Consider the following 25,463-nt stretch of genomic DNA (forward strand, 5'->3'; position numbering starts at 1 on the left):
AGAGCCTTCCCCATATTGTACAAAATGTGCATACCATGCTATTTGAAGAAACTGTATGAGAGGTTATTATTTCGAGCAAAATAACCAAAAACAATCTCTTATTCTAACCATGCTATTTGAATTTATCAGGGGATTGGATGTACTTTCTATTTTGACTCTACATCTTACCGTGTCCTCTAGAAAAATAAAGAGTTTTACTGACAACTGTGGATTTGTTTGGTTTACACATTTACTAGACATCATTTAAACTTGCATGTATCTGATGTAAACAAATGAAGATTGCTGGGGAACAAATGATTGAAGCATCCTATAATCTTCAACAATTTCAGATAAGTGACCACTTGCATGGATCTTGCCCATTTTCAGCTTATTCACTGTTGTCGCAAATCACTGCAGAGTTTCTGCTACTCCATTTCCACCATGAGATTGTGCAGCCTTGAAGTATGCATCTCTTATAGCATGCATCTCAATGATTGCATCGCTTATAGGTATCCGCTCTCTAGGTTGTTTCTTTGAGCATGATATTCCGAGTGCAACAACAGAAATCAAGCAATTCTGAATTTGACTTCTTGAAGTGCTGTTGTAGATATCTATGTGCATGCACATTGTAGGATCAACTATCTCCCATATTCTCTCTGGAAGGGCATCCTCTGCAAACGTGTGCAAATCCAGTGAACCCCGGAACATATCATCTGTTGGGCTCCTTCCTGTAAACATCTCAAGCAGCAATATGCCGAGGCTATAAACATCACCAAGATATGATACGGAAGAGCCTTCGCCATACTCTACAATTGTGCAAAAAAATATGATTAGTATACTGTCTTTGATGTTTATATATGGAGGGATAATGAATAAAGATCAATTACCTGGAGCAACATAACCAATGGAACCTCTAATTCCAATTGTGCTACTCGAATTTTGCAGGGATTTGCTATCACTTTCTAGAAAGATTCTTGATATACCAAAGTCTCCAACTCGGGCACTCATGTCTTCTGCAAGAAGGATATTGCTTGGCTTGATATCGCAGTGAATGATTGGTGGTTGACAGCAATTATGAAGGTAATCCAATGCATTCATTATATTGACACCAATATTGAGCCTTTGTTCTAGGCTGAGCGTATTGTTTAGAGTGTGCAAATCAGATTGTGGATGAAGCCAAACATTTAAATTACCATTGGGCATGAACTCAAAAATGAGTGCCTTGAAATCTTGACCTTCATGATTGACACTTGAGCAGCAGCTGATGATCTTTAGAAGACAACGGTGGCGCACCCTTCTCAGTGCCTCACATTCAGCCATAAAACTTCTAGTAGATCCCAATTGTTCAAGATTAAAATCCTTTACAGCAGTAATAGTTCCCTCACCTTCAAGAGTGCATTTATAGACAGACCCAAAGCTTCCTTTACCAAGCAAATTGGCTTCTGAAAATCTATTGGTTCCATTTGCTAATGCATGATAAGAAATTCTTGCAAACTGGTCCTAAACTCTTTGTGGTTGAAGTGGGCTCTTCTGCTTTTGCCGTAGCTTCTTACGGAACAACTGAGTGAGTGCAACAACAGAAGCTAATAATAAGAGTGCACTGGTTACTGCCAGAGCTAGGGTGAGAGACTTCATGTGTCCTCTTCTGTTCGTTTTCACAGAGTTCATCTGACATGGTGCTAGATGAAGATGAGGAATTCCACCACAAAGCTTATTATTTCCAGTGACTGACATGTTCACAATGTTTGCGAAAATTCCTCCTTTTGGCACTTCTCCTTGCAGATTGTTGAAGGACAGATCCAGCACTGACAATGATGTCAAATTCTGCAGAGCCAATGGGATGGGCCCTGACAAGTTGTTGTGTGCCAGATACAGGCGTTGCAGATTGCGGATGCTACCAATGGCATCAGGAATTTTACCAGACAGGTCATTCATAGACAATTTCAGCTCATTGAGACCCTTCATATTATTGAGAGATTGAGGTCTGCTTCCCTCAAATGAATTATTGTCCAACCAAAGTCGTTGCAGAACGGTGCAGTCCCCAATACCATCAGGTATCACACCAGACAATTGGTTTCCAGATAAGAAAAGGTTGTTAAGATTTCCCAAGCTACCAACTTCAGACGGAAGTGGTCCTGATAGTGAATTATATGATAAGTCCAAGTTACTTGAAAGGACTGGTAGCTTGAAAATGTCTTTGGGAATTGAACCATTCAGGCGGTTCATCGACAGATCAAGGGCTAACAGATTCTTTAACTTCCCTATGCTTGATGGAATTGGTCCCTCCAAGTTGCAATGGTGTGCGTCAAGAAAAGTCAACATTGAGATATTTCCAATAGATGAAGGTATTTGACCTGACAGGTTAGTGTTGTGGAGACAGGGCATGTTGTGGACTGATTATCGATACTAGAACAGCAGGATAGATCGGCTAACTCGCCCTCCCTCTGGAGGCTCTGAGCTGCCTTCTTTGATCTATTTTCTGCTTGTCTAACCCTAGGACTCATGGCAACCTTTTATAGACAAGGCGCCTAACAAACTTGACCCTTAAGTAATCTAATCTTAGACTGATCCTAAACCCTAACCTATGGCGGCACTACAGTACCTGCGGTACTGTTCACGCGCTTCAGTACTCGTGGGCTTGAGCCTGTGGCCGGCCCACTTGCCATAACAGAGCATGCCCAAGTGTACTAGCTTGCCAATGCTATCTGGAATCACTCCTGATATGAAAGTATTGCTTGCATTCAGGAAGTTGAGGTTGACCAAATTGCCGATGGCTGAGGGGATACTCCCTGAGATCCTAGTGTCCTGGACGTTGAGTATTTGCATGGTTGTTGAGAGGTTCACTATTGAAATTGGCATCTTCCCTGTGAAAGCATCATTGTAGTTAATAAATAACTGTTGGAGCTGGCTGCAGTTTGACATCGCAGTGATAAATTCCCACCCCTCCCTGTTGTTTGCTTCTAGCATGTTGCTACTCAAGGCTGCACGTTGCAGAGCTTGCAATCTCCCCTGCATGTGAGGCACATATCCAGTGAGGCAATTGTCATGGAGGTCGAGTGCCTGGAGTTTAGTGAGGTTGGAGAGCAAAGTAGGGATGGATCCAGTGTAACGAACATGGCACCATTTATGTCATTTCGAATGATTTTGGTGATCGTATGACAACGCAATCAATGTGACTAATGGTTTTGTTAAGTGAACATTTCTAGATCCCAGGGATGAAGTAAAAAGGCCATACAAAGCAAAACACGAAGAAAGAACTCAAAGAAACGCTGAATTGGACAAGTTCTACTGAAATCAATAGCACCGGAAGAATCGATGCCCATAGCATTGGTGCATCCGATGGTTGTCGGAAGATCCGACGCCCTGGCATTGGTGCAAGACTGACACCTCTAGAGATCAAGTGAAGAAAGAAGTGAAGCACCGGTTGAACCGACGACTTCAAGATATGCATCGGTGCATTCAACGTACCATATTCCAGAGACGATGTCAAGCGAGCAGGAGAGAAGTCTTCAGCACCGGTTGAACCGGTGGTGCGTCGGAGCAAGGCGTCGGAGCAATGACGTCAGCAAGGGCAACGGCTACAAGATGATCAAGAGTCACCGGTTGAACCGACACCATAGCATCGGTTCAACCGATGGGTGCCAACTCAGCTGCAGAAGCGTCAGAGAAGCCAACGGCTAGTTTCAGCTTGTGAGTGACCGGAAGAACCGATGCAGAAGCACCGGAAGTTCCGATGCCCACGCAGAAAAGCTGCTAACGGCTACAAACCGCTAGATCGACTTGGAGGCCTATATATATGAGCTCTCCCGGCCATTTGAAGTTTGCTGGAGTCCCAAGACATCTCATACACATCTAAGAACACTTCCAAGCCATCCAAGAGCATAAAGATCAAATCCTTAGTCCTTAGCACAAGCTTTGTGAGTGTTAGTGCTATGTTAGCTCTTGAGTGAGTGATCAAGTAAGGTTTAGATCCTTGTGCTGTGGTTCTAGAGTGAACCAACATTGTATCTTGCTGCGCCGGCCATCCTTGGAGCTTTGGTGGCTCGCCGGCAAGTCATCGACCCTCCGTCTTGGTGTGGAGCGGCGTCGACGACATTGTGCGGGGGACGGAGACCCCTCCTTCGTGGGCAATCTCCCTTAGTGAAGATCGGGATCAAGGTGACCGTGATTGTGTTCATGGAAGAGACTTGATTGCCGGGAAGCGATACTCTTCGTGAGTGCTTCAACAACGTGGACATAGGGGCGCCTTTGTGGCAATCCGAACCACGGGATAAATCCTCGTGTCGAGAGTTCGCTTCCTCTCATCCCTCTCTTTAAGCTTCCGCATTTCTTATTGCAACTTGTGTGCCTCTACTTTTTTAGTGTAGTATCTTGCTAAGATTGGCTATAGGTTGTAAAACTCTTTTGGGATGAGGGTTACACACTAAGGTGAACCGTAGTTGCACATCTAGATAGCTTGTTTTAGTTTAAGTTTTGTGCAAACTAGTTGGAGCCATAGGTTAAGTGTGACATCCCAGAGTTTTAAAATACTAAGCAAGAAGTATTAAATATGATTTCATGCATAATCAACCAAGAAAAATGGAATCGAATACATTTATGTGTGCATGCATGTGTATGTGTGTATGTATGTGCCCATGTATCTGCACTTTGGCAATCAATAACTCACAAATTAATAAAGGTATACATATGAAATTGAATTGGCATGTCACTAACGTCATGATAAACTAAAGTCTAGTTGAAGTTAAAGTGAGAAAATGAAATTTTACACATGAAATGACAAGTCTTTTGAATCACGGTTTTTAAAGATTTAAACTATCTTTCAAATTTCAAACCCATTTGCTTTGAAAATAATTTATTAATTATAGCTCAAACAAAAAATTTTCCCAAGACCAAAGTTGTAGCATTGTAAATGTGGAACAACTTTCATGTTCATATATTTTCAAGTTTCCATACAAAAAGTGAAGAAAAAATTGAATTTGAACTCGAATATGGCTTTTATGTATATTCATCAAGAATTCAAATTTAACCTTTGAACTAAGCCTCAAATGAGTTTGTGCCTGAAACGAAAGTTGTAGGATTTAGAATTCTGGACAACTTTTGTATTCAAAGTTTTTCGCTTTTCAATTTAAAATTTGGAGAAAAATCAGTCAAACTCTCTGACTCTATTCTCTCTCTACTCTCGCTACCCTCTCCCTTTCCCCTGTTCCTGCCCGTTGAGCAGAGGCCGCCGGCGCCGATCTCATCATCTGCAATTCCATGCGTCGCCGGTGCAGCTCGTCACCGCTCAAGTCGTCCCGATCCACTCAAGAGCAAAACCCAATTTGGCCTCTCCATTCTCGCTCCTCAGAGCCAGAGCTCGAGCTCCCTCCCCTACTCAGGAGCACTGCCACTGCCACCATTAGCGCCGCCTCCCCTTGAGCTCGCCGCGAAACCCCTGCCCTGCCCCTCCTCCGCCACAACCCAGTACCTAGCTAGCTTCCCCTTCGCCCATTGAAGCTCCTAGGCCGGACCACCACCTCTCCCTGCACGCGCAGAGGCGCCACCACGCCATGGCCGCCGTCGGCCGCCTGCTCACGCGGAGCCCCCTCCTCCGCTTTTCCTCGCCCCCAACCGTATCCCCAGCGAGCTTCGTCGGCCCTCACTGATCCTCCCAAGCCCGCTCACCGCCGCCCAGGGCCTCCGGAATACCACCGCCGCGGCACAGCATCGTCGCCGTCCGCAGCTCGCCATCGAGCTCGTCGTTCCGCCCTCTCCATGCCCAAAACAACCTCGGGAATCGTCTCCCCACCTCCCCCTGAAGTTCCACGGCAAGGTCCCCGTCGCCCAGGGTCGCCGAAGCGGTGCCGCCGCCGCCGCCTGGAGCAGAGCTCCATAGCCGGCCCGCCCCCGTCCGCCTCGGCTCCACCCGAACGTCGCCTAAGGTCCCTCTCCCCTTCCTTGTGCCCCTCCCCCTCTTTTCCCTCGCCGCCGGCGAGCGAATCCGCCGGATTCCGGCCGGGAACCGCCGCCCCCTACTCTATTCTCCGGCCAGGGACCCGATTGCGAGCCCCTTATCTTTCTAGGGGGCCCTCTGCAAATCCAGGGGCCTAAACATAATATTAGATTTGTTTTAAAATTTTTGCAGTGAATTTGTAAAATCAATAGAAATTCGTAGAAAAATCCTAAAATAACAAATAAATACTTTTTGGAATCCTTATCAAAATCTCTACAATCTGGAACCATAATATGACATGTTTTAGTTAGAAATTTTTTGCTACAAAAATAGATTTATGTTTAATAGTGCATAAAAGACTAGTTGTTCTTACCTTTTTAATAACTAATGTTTGAAGCCAAGTCATGCTATAAAATTTTTATGGTAGAATAGACAAGTGATTCTAGTGTTACTATAAAAATTTCATAGTCATTTCTCATGTTTAGCTATAGTTTTAATTAAATCTTGATTTATGCCTAGTTTAAATAGTTTTATTTCTTCAAGTTGTCTACTGTGTTTTATGAGTTGAAACTTTTACAGTACTTTTATTTTGGTTCCTAATTACTATAGAAAAAGTTTGAGAATTTTTAGTTGAGCACAACTTGCCCAAATGATTTTTATTAAGGAGAATTGCATTAATTAGTGAAAAATAGGTTTTATGCAGGGAAAAAAATCAGATATTTTTTTACTGTAGCCCTTAATTGAATATCTAAGCATGCCTGCAGATTTTGAGGTTCTGAAACTTAGTAGTTTACTATGTATAAATTTATCTTTACACATGCTTTAGAAAGGAATCTTATTTCTCATGCCTGTTGTAAAGCTCTTTTAATTCTGAAAATTTTATAGCAAGATCATCTTAAGGAATCCAATCTTTAGTTAAAATATCATTACCAGCACTTATATTCCCTAGCCTAGAGAATTATTTTTTTGGGTAGAAATGCTTTTTTTGTACTTATATAAAAGAAAAGCAACACACCCAGCTCTTTTATGAGTTAGTATAGATAAAATTACTACTCTATAAATGATTGCCCAGGAAATGCTAATTGAGAAGTTTCACGACCAAACTCACTTTAGGTGGACTACAACTTTATCGTAAAGGAAAAATAATAAAACCTAAATGTGGACACGTCTAGAAGATGGACGGATGGATCCCGATGTGCATGACCGATGGATGATGCTCGCCGATTGTCCTCTAACTAACACTAACCTAGTGTTCATCCCAGGCAAGCCCCGGTGCATCAATCCCAGTATTTTAAATGCTATTCAAATTATGTTCCTATTATGTATCTATGCATTTACGTTTACAGGAGTTGACTGGAACCTTAGATGCATGATCCTAGGTACCCAGGTACTGATTACTAGAAGTTAAGTGCGAGTAGATGCCCTGCTAATTAGGACCGGTAAAAGTCGAGTGGTTTCCTGCCGCTCGCGAGATGTTAGGTTCTCTACTACATACTGCAGAATATAAGGTCTACGGGCGGGGTCAGGGTACTATGTTTCTAGATGAGACCCCGTCTGTTTAGTGCAGAAAATGCTAAGGCCTGGTGGTTAAGCGTTTGAACGTACTAGATACATGCCGAGAATATGGTAATCGGTAAGCTTAAGTACTAGATTGAACCGAGGCCGGAACATACCTCCCCACTGTCTTGACTTTGGTCTCATCTGAGATGACGGGTGCAGAGCCGGGCTCTGTAGTCGAGGGCGGTGGGCCTGTTCCGTGAAGCGGGAATTGAAGGGAAAAGTTGCACGTGTGACTCTGGGAGTAACCACGTGACGTGTGTTTAGGTCTGCCTGGCCAGGTTAACAAAATCGATTCGAATAGTTTCGCCGCTCACGGATAATGAGACTGGTTAACCCTTTTGCCACGTAGAGTAAGAAGTGGAAGATGATGATGATGATGATGATGAATTTGGATGGTTGGATGATAAAAGATAATTGTTTTCACCATGTATGCTATTGGATAGATGCTCACCTAGAATGGTTAATTGAACTAGAACCTGAAAGCTAAAACCTGCAATTAAGGATCTACTCTTTACTGCTTTTCGGCAAAACAAATCCCTCAAGCGAAAAGCCTTGCATGTCTAGATTAAGGGCTAAGTATACCTTTAGTCGGGTAAACCTTGCTAAGTATTAGTATACTCAGCCTTGCTTGTGGCTTTATTTTCAGGTGGTACATCGGAGGTTACGGTTGACGTCATGTACGGGCTTCATCATGACGTCTGGTTTCGACGCTAGACTATCGTTCGTTTTTCGTCAAACTTGAACTCTGTTGTACTTTTATAAATTCAAACTCGGTTTGTAATAATAACAATCAGGTTTCATACTCTGTATTGTAAAATTTGTGGAATGTTGCATTCTCTGGACTGCTTTGTCGATCCTGTTTCAAGTGGTTTAATCGGGATTTTACCCGACAGCACTGCCGGATTACTTCGTTTTAAGTGCGTGTTAACCCTGGTTGCCGTTTCGGTGATGGTTAGCGCACTTAAGCCGGATTAATTTAGGCGGGGCTGCCACATTAAAGTTTTAATTATGCATAATTCACCCCCTCTCACTTTTAGGCTAGAGCACCCGATCGCTTTCATCCAGTGAAATAGTTTATACCATAAAAAAGAATCGCCATTCTGGGGAACCTGGTGCCAATATCGGCAGGAATACTGCCCTCGAGCATATTTCCTTGGATCTGCAACATTTCCAATGAAGATAAATTGTACAGTGAAGCTGGAGGCTGGCCACAGAGGCTGTTGAAGGCGAGCCTGAGGTAATATAGGCCCATGATGCTGCCGAGCCCAGGAGGGATGGTGCCCTCTAGCTGGTTGAATGAGAGCTCCAAGGCTACAAGCGATGATAAGTTGGCCAGAGACACTGGTATGGTGCCGGTGAGGTTGTTTCTCCCTAGTCTTAATGAACCAAGGCTTGTTAGTTTGTTGCCAAGCTCAGATGGCACGTGTCCATGAAGCTGGTTGAAGCGGATGTTCATGACCATTAGGCTGGTACAAGAGCTCAGATTGACAGGGATCTCACCGGAGAATGCATTGTGGCTCAGGTCGAGAGTATGGAGGCGGTGCAGGCGGCCGAGGCTTGCAGGGATGCTTCCGCTGAGCCCGTTGGATCTTAGATTGAGAAATCTGAGGGATGACAAGTTGCCAACTGCTGGTGAGAGGATGCCGGTAAGCCCGTGGGAAGGCAAGCTCAGTGCCACCACTTGTCGGTGCCTGCCGCGGCACCTCACTCCCTCCCAGGTGCAGTATCCACCGGTGCTACCGTTCCATGAAGCAAGCGTGGCGCCGTTGCCAGCACCGCCGATTGCTGCAGCCTTGAAGGCGAGCAGCGTGGCCCCGTCGTCGGCTTTTGTGGCCAGGAGTGTTGAAATGGACATGGAGGAGGACTGGATCACCAGAAGCAGCAAGCTCCCTGAATGCTTTGCCATGCCGGTTGGTTTGGTATGCAGTGGGCGATTGAAGGCTACTGAATACTGATTGGTGCTTGGTAAGCATCCGGTGCTTGCGAGTGCTATTATTGTGAATCCCTTGCGTTTACTCTTGACTTGAGTCGGTCTTCAGTCGCCAACTTGTGCCAGTTTGGCATGCAGGATCAAGCAGCTAGTGCCCTTGGCGTGCTGTGGCGTGCTGTCTCACTGAGTGGAGTGGACGTCGTTTGTCGGCAGGACCTGCTTCATATTTCCACGCACTGAGCTCAGTGAGTTAGCTGCTGAAAAACTTGTACTCCATAAATGACGTTTAGAACAAATTAGTCAATTTATTTTTGAAATAATTAGTTTGTCCTAAATGTTTTTTTATTTAAGAACAGAAGGGAGTACAAACTAGAATTGATGATGCTAAATTCCTATAGAATTGGTCTTCTTCTCTCTTTTTTTTGTTGTCTGTGATTGTGATGGTGTTGGAGTTGGACTTGTACTCCGTTTCTTTCCTTTTTCTCTTTTTCTTTGCAAGTTGATCTTGAAGTCTTCGAAGCTAATGATGAGGAAAATATATTGGACCAATTCAAAGTTTCGCGTCAACAGACTGGAGTATGTCCAAATAGCAAAGTTTGAATTCCTTGCCGTGCTTTTCATGAGCTCTTCAACCTTTATTGTTAAACTATGCACTAGTTTAATTTAAAACTAAACAGTATGACGCTCAAGTACGTCCAAATGTTTCAATGCAAACTTCACTACACAACCCCTTTTTTTTTTAAAAAAAAAGATAACAGCAGGAGTGCTGCCAAATCATTTAAGCAAGAGAAGCAAATAAGTTCCTCCAAAGGTTTATATATATTATATAATTAAACATATCTTAAACTCAAACACGGAGATATTATTCATGAAAAGGTTATGGCACTTTCGGGCCTCCCATTGCTGCCTCTCTCAAGACAACTTCTTTGATGAATCAGAAAACTTGTTACGGTATTGTCGGCTTGCCTTCGAACTTTTTCCTCTGACGGTTATATATGGAAGTAGAGACTAGAATAGAGATAGAAGATGATTATATAGCAACTGCAATTTAATCTCGGTCCACGTAAGGTAAATCTGAGAACTAGCGATTAATCATAAACTAATTTATGAGTACAAGCAAAATGCATGTCATAAAGAGCTAATAGCATCTCCAAGAGTTTTTCTAAATTTCACTCTCCAAATCATCATTTGGAGATTAATCTACATAAAAATTATTTTCTACTAGTAAGTTGGCCCGTGCTAACGCTACGGGTTAAAAAAATTGAACATATTTAAGTGCATCATCACATAATTATACTCAGAATGGTATCTCGCTCACCAGTTGTGCTTGGTCAATTGTTGCTCTGAATGCCATTCTTTTGTCCTTTATTCCTTCCATAATTCGGCACAAAGTGGTGAGATAAATTGAAAGAAAAAAAACAATAGTTCAAGCTGGGAGTTAAAACAATAATATTTATTCACATAAAACAATAGTTCTTCCTAATTCCCACAGGCCAACTAGGAGTTAAAAATTTTCAAAGACAGTAATCCAGTTTTCTACTTTGATCAACGGCATTTAGCTCAACATTTTCAAAGTCCAAGCTGTCTTCTATTTCAGAAAGCTTAGAACAAAAATATTCTACAGAAGCATTTCAGTTCCTAACCCATGTCTTCTATTTTTGTATGACAGGCTGACAGCAGCCTAACCCATGTCCACACAATTCCAGTAACACACTCTCTCGCCCTTTTCTTTCTACCAGTTGTTGCACCACAAGTTCAGTTTATCAAGGAACTGCATCCTTCCATCCTCTAATCACCTACAACAATATAGATTGTGCTTATTTTATTTGACATATCTTGAAGTGGCAGTTATAATTCATATAGCCAATTAACAGCTAAATGAAATTAGCCATACTCACATAGTACACATAAGTGCTAGCACAACTGATAATCAAAATGAGCTTGAAAGCTTCATCACATGGAAGATAGGACTACTATCTTGATCTGCATTTTCATCAGATGCTAAAACAATAATAGCACACGCTTAGAAACAGAAATTGAAACCAATTGTCTACAATCGACTGCATTCACAACTCACCCGCCAAGAATGCTGGCAGGAAGCTCCATATCTGAATATATGAGATTGGCTGTATCATTTCAAGCAAATCACCACATATAACCAGCTATAAGTCAATGCTTTTTTTTTACCACGACCATACTTTAAATGTGGATCATATCAATTGAACGAAAAAGCAGTGCATCAATCAAATGAAAAAGCATCATATTATGCAACTTCCAATGATGATTTTAGCAAATCCTCTTGACTGCAGATACATAGTGAAAGTGATCGGGTGCTCTAGCCTAAGAGGGGGAGGGGGTGAATTAGGTACTAATAAAAACTTAGACCTATGGCTCCAACTAGTTTGCACAAAGCTTAAACTAAAACAAGCTATCTAGATGTGCAACTAGGTTGTTCTAGTGTAAAACCCCTATCCCAAAAGAGTTTAGCAACCTATAGCCTTTCCTATCAAGAAACTATTCTATGAAAGTAAAGGCATACAAATTACTAGAATGAAATGCGGAAGCTTAAAGAGCGGGATAGGAGATAGCAAACTCTTGACGCGGGTGTTTATCCCGTGGTTCGGTTAGCCACAAAGGCACACCTACATCCACGTTGTTGTAGCACTCACTAAGAGTATTGCTACTCGGCCACCAAGTCTCTTCCGTGAACACAATCACGGTCACCTTGGCCCCGGGTTCCACTAAGGAGCTTCTCCACAAAGGATGGGGGTCTCCACGTCCCCCGCACAAAGGTGTCGTCGCCGCTCCACACCAAGTCGGAGGGTCGATGACGTTGCCGGCGAGCTCCACGCTCCAAGGTGCCGGCGCACCAAGCTCTTGTTTTGGTTCACTAATGAACCACAGCACAAAGGCTCTAAGCCTTGCAAACTCACTCACTAAGAGCTAATCCTTTACACAACACTCTCAAAGTGTGCTAAGGGCTAAGGATATGATCTTGATGCTTTTGTATGGCTTGGAGATGTTCTTGGGTGTGTGTGGGATGTCCAGCAACTCCAGCAATCTTCAAATGGCCGGGGTGAGGCGTATATATAGGCCACCAAGTCTTGTAGCCGTTGCTCCAACGGTTAGCTGAGAATCTGCGTACCACCGGAAGAACCGATGCCTCTTGGCAGGGTAGCGTCGGTTCATCCGGTCACTCATAACACGAAGTAGCCGTTGGACTCCTGATGGCTGACGCAGAGACCATCGGTTGAACCGATGCTTTGCACCGATGCCTCACCGGTTCAACCGGTGCTGAAGGAATCTTCTCCTGGACGCTGACGTCATTACACCGGTGGTATGCACCGATGCACCGTCGGTTGAACCGGTGCTGAAGAAACTTCTCCTAGGCACTTGACATCGTCTCTGGTACAAAGGACGGCCATTGCACCGATGCCCTATTTTAGACCGTCGGTTCAACCGGTGCCTATAGGCTGACTTGGCTTCGATTCCCTTCTGCACCAAAGTATCAAGGCGTCGGTTCTTCCGACTACCATCGGATGCTCCGATGCCCTGGCGTCGGTTCTTCCGGTGCTCCTGAATCGAAGAGCTTTCAGGGCGCTGCCCTGAGACCCGCGAGGGGCGGCTCCCCCTCGACCCCCGTCCGCTAACCGGGTAGCGGAACCCCCGTAGGGGCAGTCCATCGGGCCTTGCTACGCCTATCTTCTCTTTCTCTTTGTCATCACTTGAACCTAAAAGCCTGAGAATGATTATCTTAACAATCATATTAGTCCAAGTGTTGTGTTGTCATTCGATCACCAAAATCACTCGAAATGGCATCAATGGTGCCATGTTCGTTACACATAGGCATGTTAACCCCTCCCAATTATGCTTTTAGCAAATCACATATTAAATGCAGGATCAATTATGCAACTTCCAATGATGCTTTTAGCAAATCCCATATTAATGGTTTGTCACTGAAGCAATTTAGCAAGAAAAGAACTCACCTGATCTGACTATTGAACCCAAAAGTAGATAAATGTACCATGCACCAGCTACGAATGCAAGGGTGTGTATTACCTCATTCTCAGCAAGACACTTGAGAAAGATTATAATGTAGTGACAAACATGAGCCCAAGCAAAGGATAGATCACCAGACACAACATTTAAATATAAGATAATCACCAGGTAGAGGTGTTATATATGTATATAATGCATAGCTAGTAAATATCACCATCTTATAAACTGAGGGGACAACAATGCTTCACAGTAATTTGTGTCACCAGTTCAATTTTAATACTATAACCAGGGGAAGCTCGAAATTAAGTCAACAGGTAGAACATCATGTTTCAGAAATTTTATGAGTCATCATATGATCGTAAACTTGGAGCATCACGGCATGGTAGGAAGTCTAGTAAAGTGGAAAAAGGGACCATGCCTAGTACCTCACAAGATATTTGATCATCAGAGCATATCCATCATGACTTGTTAACATAACAAGACAAAGAGCAGGTCTTAGGGGTCTCAGAAAAATATTATCATCATTTGATCATGATGTTGGAGCCTAAGGGCACAAAGAGAGTGAAAAAGTTATAATAATCGGCGCCCAGTACCTCACAACATCTTCAACATCAGTTTGTACCATAGGATGGATAAGGATCTGGAACAAAACTCTCACACGGAAAAGAAGATGGCAGAACAAAAAGGCAACTTAAAATGAGTCAAAAGCAGGCAATGTAAAAGTAGATTTGGCATACACAACAGCACAAGCCTTGATGTATGTCAGCTGCTAGAAGCAAGCAATAGCAGACCATTGTTATCGATAGAACATTTAACTAAACAACTTGAAAACTATATCTAGTATTAATCGACCAAATCTAAAATACATCAAACGGTTGCATAGTTGTACAAAATTGTGAAATATGACTACCATATTAAAGCCACAACCTGCAGACCAATTATGCACATAATTTGCAACCTTGGTGGTAACCTATCACTTTCTGAACCCCAATAACAAGCAGCAATCGTAGGGCAGTAGTAGTAAAGGGGGATTGCGGGATTAAGTTTTGTGAACTTGAGACCAACATTGGTGCCATGGATTGACGGGGCCCCATAGTCCAGCCGCAGCTTCCATGGCCTAAACCCTAGATCAGGACCTCAATTGGAGGAAATCAGAGAGAGGGAGGGAGAGAGACATGATTGACCTGAGTAGCGAGGATGGCTGGCAGTGGAGCAAGTTCCGCATCGGCAAGCACGCGAGGCACGCGAGGCAGGACCCCAACGGCATGCGTGGGCACGGCATGGCAAGGCTGCCCGGAGGCGTCGCACGCGAGAGCAGCACGGCAGATCCCGGTGAGGCGCTGGAGGAGGCCGCGACCAGTGCGAGCCCCCCTTGTCCTAGCGCCCACGTAGGAGATAATATCGGTGGGCGGCGGCAGCCGGAGAGAGAGAGAGAGAGAGAGAGAGGGAGAGAGAGCGCGAGGATGAAAACAAAGAGGGGGGAGCGGATTGGATCACCGACCTAGGTGCCCCTCGTTCAGCGTGGCGGCGGCGGCGGGGGCCGCAGCAGTGCCCGCGCGGGTGTAACATCCCGAAAACTCACCAAATTAAATAATGCGCTAAAGGGGTTTTTATCGTTGAGCTCGACTCAAACCCTGAACCCTAATTCCTAGAGTCTCTCCCGAACAACCCGACATCCGAATTCAATTCGCGTCCCATCTTTCTCATCCAACGCGACGCGCCGCGACTGGCCGCCGTGAATCCCGCCCCCTCTTTTTCCTTTCTCCCTCCTGACCGCGTGCCCCACCTTCCGCGGGCCGCACGCCACGCGTGGCCGACCGCAGCCGCGGTCGCCGCTGGTGCGCACCGCCCCCTCCCTCATTTTCCTTTCCCTCCCTCCCATTTTCCTCTCCTCTATTTCTTTTTCCTTTTTCCCATTTCTTTTTCCCTTTTTCTTTTTTTTCTTTTTCTTTTCTCTCCCTCCCTTCTTCCTTTCTCCCTCCTCTGCTCCGCTCCCATGCCGCCTGCCCCGAGCGCGCGGCTCAACCCGCGCCACCCCTCGCTCCCTGCTCCCTCCCCGGCCTGCCCCGGCCCTCCCTGCCCGCGACGCCGCCCGCGCCGCGCACACCGACGCGGCGCACGCGCGCACGCTGCTGCTCCTGCCCCGCCGCGTGCACACGAGCGCGCACCTCGCCGTGCCCACGTGCGCGCCGCGCACCGCTCGTCGTTGCGCCGCTCGCTGCCCGCCCCGCTCAGCGCCGTTCGCGCGCACGCGCACACGCACGCCGCCGCACCGCCCGCCGTGCCGCCGCCGTGCCACACGCTGCGCCGCTCGCCCCCGCCTAGAAACGCGCACCACACACGTTCCACGCGCACCGAGCCACGGCGAACGCGCCAAGCCGCAACGACGTGAGCTCCGCCGAGCCCACGTGCGTGCCTGGCCGCGCCGCGCGCCGCCCGCCGCTGCCCCGCACAGCGCCGCCCTGTGCTCACCGCTGCCGCCCACGTCCCGTCATCCCTGCACCACCTCGCTGCCTGTGCGCCGCTCCACGACGCGCGAGCGCGGCCGAGCGCCATTAAGGCCCGCCGCGCCGCCCGCCGGGCGGCACCTACTCGCCACCGGCCACGCCCCCCCCCAACCGACCTACATCAGCTATAAAAGGCCCTACCAGCGCCGCTCCTCCGCACCCAAGCCTCCCCGGCCACCACCGCCTCTCCTCGCAGCTCACAGCGCCGCCGCCGCCGCCATTTCCGCCCGCCGCCGCCGGTTCACGTCGCCCCGCTCCCTCGCCGCGCCCCGAGCCGAGGTGAGCAGGGGAAATCGAACCCCACGCCCCCCTAGCTCCTTTTCCCCCACCCCCGGCCACCGCCGTGGTCCAGGGCGGCCAAATCGGCCGCCGCCGACGCACGGGGCGCCTCCCCTATTTCCCAGTGCGAGGGGGAGGAGGGAGATAGCAGTTTTGCCATTAGGCCCTCCCCCTTCCCTCTATTCCAAGAAGAACCCCCCCATTTATGGCTTTTATCCAAAAAGAACCCTGCCTTTGTTCTAATTTCAAGAAAACCCTTTCCACCTACAAACATAATTCTAAATATGCCCCTAAACCTTCCAGAATAGTCCAGATGTTTTCAAAAATTACAGCCAGGCCCCTACCCCCTCCGGATTAATTACAACTAGGCCCCTGACCCCTTAACCGACCCACGAACCTTTATAAAACCTATCATTTCATGTAACAAACAACCTCTGATCAACCCGAAATTTTACCACGCCTCTCATAACCAAGTCTTTGCCGTGCCATTAGGAAACCACTCGAAAATAATACTTCGTACCCCATATTTTATGTGTTCCGATTCGAGCTCAACGATAGATCTTTGTATTGATTGGATGCTTGTTTGTGTGTGTTGTAGACCACGGTGTGAACGAAGGAGAGCCCGCTAGCGAGCAGTACTGCGAGCAAGGGAACGAGGATCAGTTCCACGACCCCGAGCCCGAAGGACAGGACTTTCCCGAAGGCTACGAAGACGGCAAGTTCAATCCCATCCTTTGATGCATGTTTCTGTCCTAGTTTTTATAAACACAACCCAATGGCCTGTTTTATAAAGTTGCATATGTTTTACTTGCATGAAAACACGGTTGGATAGCCACCCCTTGATTTGTGATGACCATTCCTTGACCACCTAGATTAATGTCTGATTTTGCTTGGACGTTAATCGATATTAGAACGCTTAGGACTTTACTCATAATATAATTGATAAAGAAAATGTGTGCGTGCGGGAAGGGATAAAACGTGGATTTTCGAAAGATGAGTATGGACGGGATGGACGGCATTTCTCTGTGAATTGCCGATTGGTGTGCTTATGCTTGTGTGGCAGGGCAAAGAAGGGAGATATCCATCTTGTCGTGTCTAAGGACCGAGTTGGTGTGTCATCTCACCTAACTCCACTATCGTGCAACCCACTCGACCGTTGAATGGGCAACGGCGTAGCATAAATCCCACTAGTTGGTGTGGTAGCCATCAGGAGAGCTGAGAGCAACGGGTGACTAAGGAAAAGGGATAAGCCCCGAGTGACTTATGCCCGGTTATACCTAAGTGAATGGTCAATGACCCCTTGGTGCATCCCGTGATGGCTAGTCAGACTTAGCTATGGTGGGTAATGGCTATGTTGGGATCTACACCGACACGACGGTGTTCGAGTTGTGGTATCCTACTTGTGGGTAAAGTTGCACACCTCTGCAGAGTTAAGAATCTATTCGAATAGTCCGTGCCCACGGTATTGGGCGAGTTACGGTGTGGTCACATAACTAGTGTTTCATTGGGATGGGCTGGTGTGAGTTGTTTTGGAATTGTGTCCGGCAGTGTGCCGTGTGCTACGACGGACGGGGAGTCCGGTAGCAGTTTTAAAACCTGAACTCTGTGTTACTGTCAAAAACTGATTTCTAAATGGTTTTCTATAAAATAAACCCCTGCATAAAATATTGTTTTTCTGCAAATTAAACCGTAACCTTATCCTTGATTTACCTATGCATATTATTCTGTTATAACCCCAGCCGTGGGTGTGGTTGGACTTGCTGAGTACGTTTGTACTCACCCCACTCTTACTTTTTACAGAAGAAGATCCAGACTTCGTTCTAGACGACGCCGAGTAGGGTTATCGTTCTACACCCAACCTTGCCTGTGGAACCGGCCCTGTCGAGATGCCTCCGCTGTCGCAGTACTCTGAGCCCGTGGTAGACCCTATGTGGTTCGCGGTCTGGTGTTATGTCATAGCTTGGTTAATTATTATTATCATATGTATCGAGTGTCCTCCAAGGTTTGTACGGTTTTGAACCATCTGATGTAATAAATGTGGCATCAGCCTCCTGGGACTGGTGTTTTGTATCACATTTAAGTCTTCTCTTATGAGGGGACGCTTCAGGTGGTATCAGAACCGTAGGTTGGCCGTAGGACGTGACCCTAGGGGCGAAACCCGTTTCCAGGACCTTTCACCTTAGGACTTTTCTATCCTTAATCCTTTCCTCACACAAACACTTATCTTTGGTTCTTGCCCTGTTCTAGATGGCTGACGATGGATGGATCGGCGGAATCTGTTTCGCAGAGCCCGGCCTTCCTAAGTTGTTGATACTCAGCCTGGAACGCATTGGAGTTGTGGATCCGCCAGAGTTTCTTTACCGGGAGTACGACTCCAAGGGCACTCTTCGGTGTGACCTAATGATCTTCGTGGCAAGAAGCACCCGCTACCCAGATGTGGACCCTTGGTTCATCTCCACCACTGGATTCCGTTTCCCGGATACCTATCGGAAAGCCGCCCGTAAGGCCCTGCGACGGCTCCGAATGATCTACAAGCATCACCTTCAGCGGACTCCTATGGGGTCATTTCCGCCAACTGAAGGGAGAGGACGCACCTGGATCGCCCGGATGAGAGGACTCGGAAGGGAAGAAGAAGACCTGGAAGACACAGTATCCCACCTATCCATCTATCTCACCGGCCTGGATGAGCTCTACCGCGAGCAAGCAGCACAACTAAAGCAACAAGTCCGCAGGGCAGAAAAGGCAACCCAGGAGCTGGAAGAACAACGGACGAGAACCGTACACGCCGAATATTCCCTGGCTGCCCTCCAAGTCCAAATGGATGAAAAAGAGGCAGAACTGGAAGAACAAAAGGCAAGAGCCACGCGCGCCGAGGACTCACTAGCCGCTCTCCAAGCTCGGATGCGGAGGTACGAGGCTCGCTGGGGAATAGGCGGATGGATAGAGGAAGACGAGGAAGAAGAACCCATGGAAACCCATTGGGATGTTGGTACTCAGACCGAGGAAGAAGAACCCGAAGAAACTCATTGGGATAGAGGAACTCAGACCGAGGATGACATGACGGATCAGTACCTTCCCCTGAAGAAGCGCTCCCTTAGGATTGAGGAAGAATCCCCATGATAGGAGTAGTCTCTAAGCTAGAACCTTTGCTCTAATAATCATGTACCCATGAAGTTTGTACCCCACCATGATGCCATAAATAAAAATCATCTACCCCTTTTGTGTACCTCAAATAATCGTGCAAGATCTTCACCCTATCTTTGTTTTCAGATGGCTGAGGAGGGATGGACCCAGGGTGACTGCCAAGCTGCGCCTGGCTTCCCCAGCCTGTTGATCAACGCCCTGGAAAGCCTTGGCGTCGCGGAACGCCCAAGGTACTACAACAGAGAGTATGAACATCATGGCACTCTCCGCTGCAGGGTGATCCTAGTCATCGCCAGAAGTGATCGCTACCCCCGACATCCAGTCCTGGCGAGTGACCGCTACAGGGTTTAGGCACCAAGACACCTATCCCTTGGCCATCAGAAAGACACTCCGCTACCTGTGCCGGATTTTCGAAGAACACCTAGCACCCACACCAATGAGGTTCTTCCCGCCGGCCATCAGGACCCCTGTTTCGGAAGCTCGCATGAGAAGTCTGGAACGGCGCCGCCATGAAGAGGACCCTCTGTATCAAGTGGCTAACTATCTAGCCGCTCTGGATCAGCTCTTCGATGAACAAGCCCACTTGCTGAGGGAGCAGACCCATCGTGCTAAGAAAGCTGAACTCGCGGTGAGGCTCCAACAGGTCCGAGCAGCCCAAGCCGAGGCAAGAGCCGCAGCCGCAATCAGCAGTGAAGCAGTTACACAGGAGAGGCTCAGACAAGCCCGAGACCGGCGCATGCAAGAATGGGCCAGGAGTGGGACCCCAGTTCCGGCCATCGAAGAAGATCATGTTCTACTCGGGACACCCGTCATAGGATGGGGACCACTCGTGATAACCCCACAAGCGCCACCCGAGGACCCCGAAGGGTCTACTGCTGCCGGGGAAGGAGAAGCTGCTGCGCAACCCCAAGAGAACGGGAACATAGAGGACGGCGAGCAAGAACTACTCGCACGCTCTGCCCCAGGAGAAGGCTCGCCCCGCGAGTAGATTGACCGACCCTACCCCAGTGTTGTACCCTTATAGCCGTTCGGTCTAAGTTGTATCCCTGGTTTGAACTTGTACCCGGGCGTGTAGTACGCGTTCTAGTCATGTCCCCGTGTTGTACCCTGCCTCGCTTTAGTAAAAGTTGCTTGTTTGCCTTGATGTGTGCTTGTTGTGTGTGCCTTTCGGCAGAAGGTTAATTCTGCCTTTTTCAAAAAAAAAAATACGAAGTAAGCAACTTAAACATCACCTAATTCCAATCTCACAAAAATCCTACCCAATCTGCAGATGGTTTCTCGAAGCGTCACGAGGGCCTCCCGTGTCAGGGACCCTGCAGCTGCTGATGCAGGAGTGCGTCCTAACGGACAAAACCATCCTCAGGAAGAACAAGAAGTGAGTCAGGGCAGAGGAGAAAATCATGATGCTCAGCTGCCACCACCACCACCACCCTTCGTGGACCTGGCACAAATAATCCATAACCAGACTCTCATACTAGAGACACTGGCTAATGCTCTAGTGAACAGGCAGCCACGAGAGCAGACCTTCAATGACAAGCTGACAGCTTTTCTGAGGGCCAAGCCACCCACTTTTGCCGAGTCCAGCAACCCCTTGGATGCAGATGATTGGCTCCGTGTGATCCAGAGGAAGCTCGAGCCGTTTGGGTGCCAAGATCGAGATAAAGTCCTCTTGGCAGCACATCAACTCACCGGGACTGCCTTAGCCTGGTGGGAAAATTACTGCGCTGCTGCCAGAGATGCCTCCACTATCACTTGGAATGAATTCGTGAGGGAATTCCGCCGTTATCACATCCCCTCGGCCACCATGAAGCGCAAGGCAGATGAGTTCCGCGCACTTCAGCAGGGGAGTATGTCGGTGGAAGAGTATACCCACCAGTTTATGGAGCTGGCTCGCTATGCACCAGAAGAAGTGAGCGACGACGAGAAGAAGCAGGATATGTTCAAGAAGGGACTAAACCCAGAACTCAGGACCCTGCTCACCCCTCAGATCTATCCTGACTTCAACACCTTGATGAACAAGGCAATCCTCACAGAGAGGGCCAAGATCGATGAAAGAAAGGATAACAAGCGCAAGTTCTTGGAGAGCAAGGCACGCCAGCAGGATCGTTCCCAGAAGCCCAGAAGCTTCAGCTACAACGCACCAAGGTCCCAAGCCCCAATGCAGTACAGAACTCAGTCTCAAGTGACAGGACCACGGGCCCCTAACACTCAGCTCAGAAGCCAGAACACCATGAGGGCCCCTCAGAGTAATGCAAGCCAGGTCACCAACAACAACAGCAATGTGAGGGCCTGCTTCAACTGTCGGGAGACAGGTCATTTCATCACCGACTGCCCCTATGCCAAGAACAAGCCGGCTACTTCAGCTTTCTCCAACATAGTGAACGGACCCATGCCAGTGCTGACTGGTGCCAACCGAGTGCCTCTTCGCGGCAACAGCAACAACAACAACAACAACCAGCAGAGGCAATCCCAGCAGTCTTTCGGACGAGCCCGCGTCAACCACATCGACGCGCAGGAAGCTCAAGGAGCTCAGGGCGTAGTACTCGGTGAGTACCTAGTCAGCTCAACTCTTACAACAGTACTGTTTGATTCTGGAGCTTCACACTCATTCATATCCTCAAGTTTTGTGGAGAAACATAAAATACCTACAGTACTACTAAAAACACCCCTATTAACCCGGACGCCCGGAGGAGACATCAGGTGTCAACTGGGTTGTCTACAGGTAAGGATTAATTTAAGTGGGGTAGAATTTCTAGCAGATCTAGTAGTACTTAAGTCAGAAGGGATAGATGTGATCCTCGGAATGGACTGGCTAAGCAAACACAATGGTCTCATAGGTTGTACGGACAAGGTAGTACATCTAACAAACCCAGAGGGAGTTCGAGTGACCTGTCACACCCGGGAAAGTGGAGCAAACCCGATGGTATTCAGTATGGACATCAAGAACTTGGAAGAAGTCCCAGTAATGAATGAGTACCCCGATGTCTTTCTCGAAGAACTTCCCGGTATGCCACCAGATAGGGACGTAGAATTTGTCATTGACCTTGTTCCTGGAACCGCCCCCATAGCCAAGAGACCTTACAGGATGGCAGCCTCCGAGTTGGCGGAGTTAAAGAAACAACTAGAGGAGTTACAACGGATTGGCTTCATCAGGCCAAGTTCGTCACCTTGGGGAGCCCCAGTCCTATTCGTCAAGAAGAAGGACGGGAGTATGAGGTTATGTGTAGATTATCGGGCACTGAATGAAGTCACTATCAAGAACAAATACCCTCTCCCCAGGATCGATGATCTTTCTGACCAGTTAAAAGAAGCCAAGTACTTTTCCAAGATTGACCTGAGGTCCGGCTATTTTCAGCTCAAAATTAGGGAGAGCGACATCCCGAAGACAGCTTTTGTCACCCGGTATGGTCAGTTTGAATTTACGGTGATGTCTTTTGGACTGACAAATGCACCTGCCTATTTCATGAACCTCATGAACAAAGTGTTTATGGACGAGTTGGATAAGTTTGTCGTAGTCTTCATTGACGACATACTTATTTACTCGAAGAGTATTCAGGAGCACGAGCAACACCTGAGGGTAGTCCTGGAGAAGCTGAGAATGCATAGGCTATACGCCAAATTCAGCAAGTGTGAGTTCTGGCTGGAGAAAGTAGCTTTCCTTGGTCATATTTTGACCGCGGAAGGAGTAGCAGTGGATCCAGAGAAGGTCGAAGCAGTCTCCAACTGGCAGCAACCAACTAATGTCAGTGAGATCAGGAGTTTCCACGGATTGGCTGGATACTATCGGAGATTCATTGAGGGATTTTCTAAGATAGCCCGACCCATGACAGAGCTGCTCAAGAAAGAGAAGAAGTTCACCTGGACGGAGTCGTGTGAAAGGAGCTTTCAGGAGTTGAAGCGGAAATTGACAACAGCCCCAGTGCTAACCCTGCCGGATATTCACCGGGATTTTGTCATCTATTGTGATGCGTCCCGACAAGGATTGGGTTGCGTACTAATGCAAGATGGGAAAGTCGTTGCATATGCTTCCCGTCAGCTCAGGACTCATGAGCAAAATTACCCGACCCATGATTTGGAGCTTGCAGCCGTAGTGCACGCACTTAAGATCTGGAGGCATTATTTGATTGGAAATAAGTGCGAAATCTTTACCGACCATAAAAGTCTGAAGTATATCTTCACCCAGCCAGACTTGAACTTGAGACAAAGAAGATGGCTGGAATTAGTCAAAGATTATAATTTGGAAATTCATTATCACCCAGGTAAAGCAAATGTAGTAGCCGATGCCCTAAGTCGGAAATCCTACGGGCCCAAGAATGACCCTTTACGAGAGGAAATGGCACGATTAAATGTGCACATTGTCCCTCGAGGCTCCAGCCAAGTGCTGAACGTTCAATCCACCCTAGAAGAGAGAATCAGGAAAGCCCAAAGATTGGACAAAGGACTGATGGAAATCCGAAGATAGACCGGGGAAAATAAGGCACCTGACTTTAGAGTGGATAATAGAGGAACGCTATGGTATAAAGATAGAATTTGTGTGCCCCAGAAGGGAGATTTCAGGCAAATAATCATGGACGAAGCTCACAACTCAGCCTACTCCATCCACTCGGGATCCACCAAAATGTATATGGACTTAAAACAGAAATATTGGTGGAATGGGATGGAGGCAGATATTGCACGGTTCGTCGCCCATTGCGATACTTGCCAGAGAATCAAAGCTGAACACCAGAAGCCAGCAGGATTGCTGCAACCCCTACCCATCCCGGTTTGGAAATGGGATGAAATAGGGATGGATTTTGTGGTAGGATTGCCCAGAACCTAGAAAGGACATGATTCCATATGGGTAATAGTGGACCGACTCACTAAAGCGGCCCACTTCATACCCGTAAGGACCAACTACGGCGGAGAGAAGCTAGCCAAGCTTTACGTGGAAAATATAGTGAAGTTGCATGGTGTGCCCAGCCGAATTGTTTCAGATAGAGGGACCCAGTTCACCTCTAGATTTTGGAAAAATTTGCATAAAGCCATGGGCACCAAGCTAGACTTTAGCTCCGCTTATCACCCCCAGACTGATGGTCAGACAGAAAGGGTGAATCAGATTATGGAAGATATGTTGAGAGCATGTGTCCTCACTTATGGCAGAGATTGGGAGCAGAGTCTATCCTATGCCGAATTCTCATACAACAATGGATATCAAGCAAGCTTGCATGTCATCGTTTGAAGCTCTCTACGGAAGGAAGTGCAGAACGCCGCTGATGTGGTCAGAAGTTGGAGAACGTGCCCTAGTCGGCCCCGCACTCATCAAGGAAGCAGAAGAAAGAGTCGCCGAGATTAGAGAAAAGCTGAAAGCAGCCCAGTCAAGACAAAAGGGCTACGCTGACAAGAAAAGACGGGAAATAAGTTTCAGTCCAGGGGATTTTGTGTATCTCAAGGTATCACCCATTCGAGGAACTCGAAGATTTCAGGTACAAGGTAAGTTAGCCCCTCGGTACATTGGACCATACCGAGTTCTGAAGAAAGTTGGAACAGTAGCATACCGTTTGGAACTGCCAGAGGAAATGTCAGATATACATCCAGTATTCCACGTCTCGCAGCTAAGAAGATGTTTGAGGGTACCCGAGGCAGAGCATGTGCCGGTAGAAACAATAGATCTACAGCCAGACCTACGATATCAGGAAATACTGGTCAAGATCCTCGATACTGTCACTAGAAGAACCAGAAACTCCGAAGTACGGATTTGCAGAGTTCAGTGGAGCAGGCATGGTGTGGAAGAAGCTACCTGGGAACGCGAAGACGCTCTAAAGAAGGAGTTTCCCCACCTGTTTAGGAACCAGCCGAATCTCGAGGACGAGATTCATTTTAAGTGGGGTAGGTTTGTAACATCCCGAAAACTCACCAAATTAAATCATGCGCTAAAGGGGTTTTTATCGTTGAGCTCGACTCAAACCCTGAACCCTAATTCCTAGAGTCTCTCCCGAACAACCCGACATCCGAATTCAATTCGCGTCCCATCTTTCTCATCCAACGCGACGCGCCGCCACTGGCCGCCGTGAATCCCGCCCCCTCTTTTTCCTTTCTCCCTCCTGACCGCGTGCCCCACCTTCCGCGGGCCGCACGCCACGCGTGGCCGACCGCA

The 25,463-nt window shown here is 47.3% G+C and overlaps 1 pseudogene; it reads right to left on the bottom strand.

The window, feature by feature from the left end:
* Positions 1–387: 387 nt before the first annotated feature.
* On the bottom strand, positions 388–9,377 carry LOC120695018 (annotated as a pseudogene).
* Positions 9,378–25,463: the final 16,086 nt, after the last annotated feature.

Source organism: Panicum virgatum, chromosome 2K (genome assembly GCF_016808335.1).
Source record: "Panicum virgatum strain AP13 chromosome 2K, P.virgatum_v5, whole genome shotgun sequence".
NCBI classification, from domain to species: domain Eukaryota; kingdom Viridiplantae; phylum Streptophyta; class Magnoliopsida; order Poales; family Poaceae; genus Panicum; species Panicum virgatum.